The following is an 8646-nucleotide window of genomic DNA, read 5'->3' on the forward strand; positions in this document are numbered from 1 at the left end:
TCTCTCCCTCATCACTGGGGCAGGATAGCTGAAGAGAGACAGGAAATATGGGGAGGCAGAGTTGAGGAAGATGTGTACCAAACTGTGTCAAGACTGGCATTTGATCCTGTGCATTGTGGACTGTAGTGTCTGTATATGGGTGCCTGCTCTACCAACCAAGCTAAACTGGTACCCATGTCTCCCCCTCTTTGTCATCTATGTTTCGGACTCTATTGACTCTCCTCCTTTATGATTAAAGGCGTAAAAATCTCCAAAATGCATCTTTAAAAAATGTGATAAAGCATACTTAGTTCTAATCTATTTGCATGACGCAGAGGTAAGTCTTCATTTCTGTTTAACCCCTTCTGTATTCTCCTGAAGAGCTAATAATTCTTAAATACACATGACTTTTGGGTAAGTCCCTGGAAAAAAGAATGCAAAATCTTCCAGTACGTTCCAGGAATTGTCTCCTGTTGTTCCTGAAATGCACACAATCAGCAGTTTAACTGTGTGGCAACCACACAGCTGATCCTAACTACAAACTAACTTGAGTAGTCTGTCTAGTTAGTTTGTTTTAAGGCTATATAATGTTCCATTTGTAGAACATATAAACATGTCTAAAGTGCCCTCGAAAACACGTGAAACTTAGTGCCCTCTTCAGTGGCGAGAACATGCTGTATGTACCTTTTTTTTTCTTTTTGCCCCTACCCTTGAAAAAGTGTGTGCACACAACTGCAGACAAGTAACAGCAGCATGAATGCCTTATTCTGTAAGAGATGAAACAGCAGATAGGCACCATGGCACAAAGAGGGAATGTGAAGAACATGTAAGGCCGTGGGTTTCAAAGTTTTTTTTCTCACCCAAGTCACACCTAAGGTTAAGCCAAAATCTCAAGGCACACCATATTGATATCGATACAAAAATACTTTTTAAATAATATAACTGTCAAGGTAGCCCATAAAGGGGGATAAAGGGGTGAGCTTCCTGGGGCCCAGCCAGCTGGGGGTGGCAAAAGTGGGCAAAGGTGGCAAGACAAAGTCAAAATGGGTAACAATTGGCATAAGGGGCCAAAAATTGATTAATAGTGGCAAAAACATGTTGAAAGTGTCAAAAAGGTCCAAGAATGGGTAAAAGTGGCCAAAAAGGGCTAAATATTGTAAAAAAAAAAAAAAAAAAAAAAAAAAAAAGTGGTAAAATGGGTTAAAAGTGGTGACCAGACAAAGAGAAAGTAAGTGAAAATTGGCAAGAAGGTGGCAAAAATGGGTTTAAAGTGGCAGAAAAGTGGCAAAAGGGTTCAAGTTGCTTAAAGGTGGTAAAAAGGGGTTAAAAGTGATGAAAAAATTGGCAAAAAATGTCTGAATGATGGCAAAAGTAGGCAAAAAAAAGCAAAAAGTAGCAAAATGGGTTAAATGTGGCAAAAAGTTTCAAAAAAGTTATAAAAATTGGTAAAAAGTGTCCAAAAAGGCCTAAATGTTGTAAAAAGGTGGTAAAATGGGTTAGAAGTGACATAAAAAATTGGCAAAATTGGGCAAAAAAGTGGCCAGACAAAGACAAAGTGAGTGAAAATTAGCAAGAAGGTGGCAAAAATGGGTTGAAAGTGACAAAAAGGTGGCAAAATAGGTTACAAGTGGCAGAAAAGTGGCAAAAAGGGTTCAATGGGCTAAAAGGTGGTAACAAGGGGGGTTAAAAAGTGATGAAAAAATGCCAAAAATGTCTGAATAAAAGCAAAAGTAGGCAAAAAACTGCAAAAGGTAGCAAATAGGTTAAATGTGGCAAAAAGTTCCAAAAATGTTGCAAAAATTGGTAAAGAGTGGCTAAAAGGGCTAAATGTTGTAAAAAGGTGGTAAATTGGGTTAAAAGTGAATTAAAAAAATGTGCAAAATTGGGCAAAAAAAGTGGCCAGACAAAGATAAAGTGAGTGAAAATTGGCAAGAAGGTGGCAAAAATGGGTTGAAAGTGTCAGAAAAGGTGGCAAAATAGGTTACAAGTGGCAGAATAGTGGCAAAAGGGTTCAGTGTGCTAAAAGGTGCTAAAAAGGGGTTAAAAATGATGGAAAAAATTGGCAAAAATTGTCTTTATAAAAGCAAAGGTAGGCAAAAAACTGCAAAAAGTAGCAAAATGGGTTAAATGTGGCAAAAAGTTCCAAAAATGTTGCAAAAATTGGTAAAAAGTATTTTGCAAAAGTTGCAAAATTGCAAAAAAAAAAAAAAAAGCAGCTAAAATGGTTTAAGTTGTCAAAATAAGTGGCAAAATGGATAGGAAAATTGGTTGACCTGGTTAAAAGTACCTTGAATTTATAATTTTAACACCACTTTCAACTCAGTAATCGCTTGCCAAATGAGATAACTGTTAGCCAGGATACTAGCACCAATGCTACTGATCCAACACACTTGAACTGATATCATCAATAAATCACAGCTGGGGGGAGGTCCCACTCTCTGGGCTTTTTTCAGGGGCCCAGGCAGATCCCCAAAGCACACCTTGACTTTCCTGCCTTGCCACACTTTTTGAGCACCACTGCTGTAAGGGATGGCCAGGTTAAATTGAAGTAGTGAATTTTCATTTTCACCTGCTCAAAGAAGATTGAATTAAGGCTGGTTTTGTTTCATTAAGATGGTAGTATGAAGTAAATTTATGAGCTAGAGCAAATCTCAAAAGTTATCTTAGTATAATAAAGAACACCCAACTTAGTTTATGATTTTATGGCAATGGTGCAATGCTAGCAAGGCGTAAAACAGTGAGAAAGTAAAGTGTACAGTAAGCTTCAGAGATAAGCACAGTAATGATTTGTTTAAGAATGCAATGCTGCAAAGGTGTGCAAATATAGTCCTCTGATAGTCCAATGAGGAGAAGCTGACCCCTAATGACCCCAGGCAGGGAGAGGGGTCAAAACATCTTCTAGCTCTAAATATACATTCATGACTTAGCTGTGACTGATTTCTACAGTAAAGATAGAAGAAGCATTCCAGTGTCCACTCCATGTCTGTGGTATTTATTGATTTCCAGGGCTATTCATTAATTCCTCACCAAGCCCTTTGGACCATTACACTTGAGTTATTCTCAAGTCTGTTGAGTATGACATGGCTGTTTTTACATGAATGTGTGTTTTTCTGCATGGAAGAGTGCACCAGCGGTGAGAGGTGTCTTTAATTCTGTTGTATCCTGTTAAAATGGTGGTGAAAGCATTTGTTTAAATGCTTTTTAAAGAGTTTAACCTGAGTGGGGAGAATGATGAGTGCTTCAAAGTTTTATGGAAGCAAATTTCAGCTATGAAAAAGAAAACCAAAGTTTGGTTATTATTCAAACAATATTAAAGTTGAAACGGTAAGAAAAAAGTCACATAATAAGATTAAATGTCAATTTGTTTGATAAAAGGTCAAAACTGTGAGATCAAAAGACATAATTATGGGTTAAGACATTGAAATCATGAGTTCACGTCATACTTATTAGACAGGAAGTCAAAATTTTAGATAGAAAGTTATAATATGTTAAAATGTCAATCTGTGGGATAAAGTCAAAATTGATAAAAGTCAAAATTTGGATACAAGAAGTCAAAATCAACCATAATTGTGAGATGAATAGTCAAAATTATGAGTTTGAGTCCCGAAAAGATTCTATTTCAGTTTGTGAGATAGAAAGTAAATTATGATGTAAATTATTATACCCCACAAACGCTCAGCACGCTCACCGTCACTCCCCTCTGCTGCCAATCATGATAACCTGATCCACATTCCCCTTCAACCCCCTGTTCCCTCTGCCCCTACCTGTACTCCAGTCAACTTGGGACTTTTAAAAATCAGATCTTTAAATAACAAATCTTTTTTTATGTCATGATTTTATCTCTTCAAATAATTTAAACTTTTTAGTTTTAACAGAAACATGGCTTACTCAGGGAGATTTTAGCTCACTCATTGAGGCAGCCCTGCCTGATTTTATCCATCTACATCAACCCAGATTATCTGGCAGGGGAGGGGGGGGGTTGCTGTTGTTTTTGAAATGGTTTTTAAATGCTCATCTTTTTTACCAGTTAGTTTTTCGTCATTTGAATACCTTGGTTTTATTGTCCATTCTAAAGCCCCTGTGTTAGTTTTAATAATTTACAGACCACCCAAACCAAACAGTGATTTTATTCAAGATTTTGCTGACCTTTTATCACATTCTGTGTCCAGTTACGACAACGTTTTAATTTTAGGTGATTTTAACATTCATGTCTGCTGTCCTCAGAGTCTTAGCATGGATTTTATTGACGCCTATGAGTCTTGTAACCTCACACAGTCAATTCAATTTCCCACTCACTCAAAAGGTCACACCCTTGATTTGGTCTTACACCATGGTCTCAGCCCTTTTAACTTTGAATCTAAGGATATCTGTGTGTCAGATCATAAATTGGTTTTATTTAGTGTGGTTTTATCATTTTTACCTGTTCCTAAAAGTGCACCTATCTCTCGCCGTGTTTTTACCCCTACCTCTGCCACCAACTTTTCTGAACTTTTTACTGCTGCTTCTTTTACTGCTTTTAACCCAAATTTTAATACAGAGGAGCTGGTCTCCAATTTTAATGACATTTGTAAGGCTTCTTTAGACTCCATCGCGCCGTACAAAACAAAAAAATCCTCTAAGACACTGCAGCCTTGGTTAACTATTTATCTATTTCATTACTTCTCTTTTATTTACACTACTCTTCTTATTCTTTTTATTATTTTAAACTCTTCTCATGTTAATTTTCGTCTCTATCTCGTGTTTACCTACCTAAATTTTACTTATCTGTTCTCATCTCTACTACATTTCTGTCTTGAATCTTATCTTTATTTTATCCCCACTGATGTGATGTCGTCATTATTATCATCATTATCTTCATGTATTTGTTTGGTTGTTTTGTTTGAATATATGTATTTAACTCTCTTCCTCCTACATCCTACCATATCTCTCAGAATATTATCATAGGAATCATTGCTTTTCACTGATGTTATTATGTTTTAGATTTTACAATTTTCTACTGTAACTCTCATTCAAGTTCTACTTGTGTCATTTTCATTTTTGTTATTTTTCCTTGTTATATGTCCACATTATGCTCTTCCCTTCGTGTTTGATTCTACAGAGCTCCTATTCTGCTCTGATTGCTGATGTTTATTTTTCCCTGAGTTTTTGCTCTTGCTGTATGTAAAGCACTTTGTAAACAACTGTTTTTAAAAGTGCTATATAAATAGTTATTATTATCATTATTATTATTATTATAAGTCATAATTAATGGGGAAGAAGTTGAAATCATGACTTTAAATCATACCTGTGAGATTAAAAGTCAAATTATGAGATTAAAAGTCACAATTATGGGATATGAATTCCAAATTATGAGATTAAAATCCAAATTATGAGATAGTAAATCATAATAAGATTAAATGTCAATTTGTGAGATAAAAAGTCAAAGTTATGAGATAAGCCAAACTTATGATATTAAAGGTATGAAATAAGATTTCAAAATTCTGATATCAAAATTAAAAAAACTGAGATGGTCTAAATTCCAGTGAACATCTGTGGAAGGAGCTGAAACATGCAGTCTGGAGAAGGAGACAGCTGGAACAGATTGATCAGGAGGAGTGGGCCAAAATACCTGGGACAGGTGCAGAAGTCACACTGGGAGTTACAGAAATCAATTCAAAAGCAATGACTGATTTTCATTGGTTAATTTTCACTACATTTTATTATGGCCCGAGCACTGTGCGAGGACCTAATTGGATTTGCTAGGATTATTTTACTTACACATTTGGCATCGTTGCATGGACTTTTGAGACCCTTAACATTTCTGCCATTGCAGGAAACTTTGCGCGTACATCCGGTCTCGTGAAAATTTTGATTTTTTTGGGGTCTCCAACATGAAAATTCAGAATTGCAAAAATAGCGCCCCTTAACAGTTTTCAAAGTTAAAGCCCCCTCCTTTGACTTTGTCGTAGATTCATCAAATTTTGTGTGCAGGTGCGGCTTGGGGAGATCTACAAAAAGCCTCTTGGGCCTACACTCTATCTCCAACAGGAAATCCACCATTTTGAATAAATATGGAAAAAAGGGGCTGTTTTTGGCCTTTTCCAGGGGTCCTATCTGGATTAACTCCTCTGAGGGATTTCATCCCATCGACTTGTACTTCAGCACAGAGCTACATGAGACATGGATGATTAAAGTTATTCAGGGTTTTCTCATTAGTCGAAAGGTGTGGCCATGGCGAGCCCTCAAATTTGCATATTTCTTTGGTAAACAGGAAGTAGTTTATCACTCAGCTGTGCATTGTCCAATTAGACTCATATTGCTCAGGAATATTGACAGTCATGGCCTGCATCCATTCATATGGTCAAATATTTTACAGATCAAAGCGCCACCTAGTGGTGACAGGAAATGTCAAGGTTTATGGTGCAAGCTACAGTTTAAAAACTATCCAAGATATCCACTTCAAATTCGTGTCAGGAAGGACTAAAGAAGTGGATTTAGCGTCGTGAAAAATAAAATAGACTTTTCGTCAGAGGGTGTGGTCCCGGCGGGGGACAAAGTCAAGAGTCGCCATTTTGTCTTGCCAAAAATGTTTAAACATTCATAACTCTAGTATACATGGTCATATCTGAGACAAATTTCATGTGCTTGATAGCAGTCCAGGCCAGAACACATCCATACTTGAAATTTTGAAGGATTGTACAGTGCCACCCTCTGGCAACAGAAAGTCCCTACTCCTGAATTTCACATTGCAGTACGTACATGGTTGGACAAATCATTCTGAAATTCACTCAGGCAGTTCCCAAGGAGTTGGCCTTACACAGATACAATGATCAAAAGTTAAAGGGCATGGCCATGGTGATTTTTTGTTTGCCATGAAACAGGAAGTAGATTTTTCAAATGGTTATAATACATCTACAGCAATGAAACTTCACAAAAAAAATCTCATTGACATTCTGAGATGATTGATATTCATTTTGTAGGTGGGCATGGCCTACTGGCTCAATGGCGCCCCCTAGAACATTTCAAAAGTTCAGCCCCCCCAGCAGGCTTAACCTAGGATTTTGAACATGTGTGGGCAGATGTGTCATGTCAGGATGCACAAAAAATCCTCTTGGACCCATATCGTAAGTCAAACAGGAAGTCAGCCATTTTGAATTTTTTTGTAAAACAAGGCATATTTTAGTGGTCGTATTTGAACAAACTCGTCCTAGGGCGTTCATCCAAACTACTTGATCTTTGGTGTAGAGCAAGAAGAGATGTCTTAGGTCCAGAGTTATTTGGGATTTTCTCATTAGTCGTAAGGCGTGGCCATGGCAGCCCCGTAAATTGAAATGCTTCATCATGTGATAAAAGTGGCTAAGTGGTGCTAACTAAAAAAACTTCCATTTATTACAAGATTGTCCAAATCCTGCTGAAATTAGCCCAGGCACATCCCTCAAGGTTGATATTACTCAAATTTGAAGGTCAAGAGTCCTTACTTAAAATGGTGTGGCGGTGACAATTTTTCATTCACCATGTAACAAGAAGTAGAATTATCCAGTGCTTACAAAACTTGTAAAGCCATGAAACTTGGCAGAAAAACACCCAGTAGCAAAACGAGATGATTGATAGGATAATTGTTGATGGGCGTGAATTTTTGGCACAGTAACGCCCCCTGCAGTAATTTGAAAATTCAGCCCCAGGATTATCCGAGGACTTTGAAAATTCTTGAGTTTATACATCATTTTAAGTTCTACAGAAAAAAAGCCTTTTGGACCCATGCTGTAAAACAAACAGGAAGTCTGCCATTTTTATTTTTGTGGTCAAAAAGCAGCACATTTAGCATAATTATCACTACAGCCATTTTTACACAAAACTATCCTCTGAGAACAGAATCCCTTTTCTTCTTTGTTTTTTTTTTTTTTTTTTTTGTTTGTTTTTGTTTTTGTTTTTTTTTTTAATTTGGTGTTTAAATGTAAATCAGATCACTAATGTGCCTTAAACTGCTGTAGTATGCATGCCAGGCCAGTAGTTGGCAGTGTGACTGACAATGAAGCACATGCATGCACACCTTTCCTTCCTCCTGGTGGTGTCAACAGACAAACATGGCTGACACACAAATGTTTGTGTGGACAGATGAAGTTGGGTTGCTTCCTAGTGACAGTCAACCACAAAATAAATACATATTTAAAAAATGGGAACATATAAACATTGGCTGGAAGTGAGCAGCACAAACAAACAGCACATTTTTGTGTGGTCTGTGCAGCACCAGGCCAAGATCAAGTCTCTGACCGACTACATGCAGAACATGGAGCAGCAGAAGAGACAGCTGGAGGAGAGACAGGATGCTCTGACCGAGGAGCTCGCTAAGCTGCAGGCTCACGGTTCTCACATTGATACACATCTCACATTTATATTAACCATTAAAACATCTTAGCTCAATTAGAAACAGGTTAACTTGATGGAATTTTCCTCTTTGTTTTTCATCAGAGAAAAGACATGAGATAACAGGAGAGGAGAAGGAGAAGGAGGACATCGGCAGACATGATGGGGACGGAGACAGGGACATAAAGGTAAGGAGGAAACACGTCACTGAGAATCTCTGTTACAGAAATGTGAAATAGCTGAATGTTTTTGTGTCTGTGTGGCACAGAAAACTCTGGAGAAGCAGCTGGAGAACCACAGAGAGGCTCACCATAAACAGCTTAG

Source organism: Cheilinus undulatus, linkage group 5 (assembly GCF_018320785.1).
Source record: "Cheilinus undulatus linkage group 5, ASM1832078v1, whole genome shotgun sequence".
NCBI classification, from domain to species: Eukaryota; Metazoa; Chordata; class Actinopteri; order Labriformes; family Labridae; genus Cheilinus; species Cheilinus undulatus.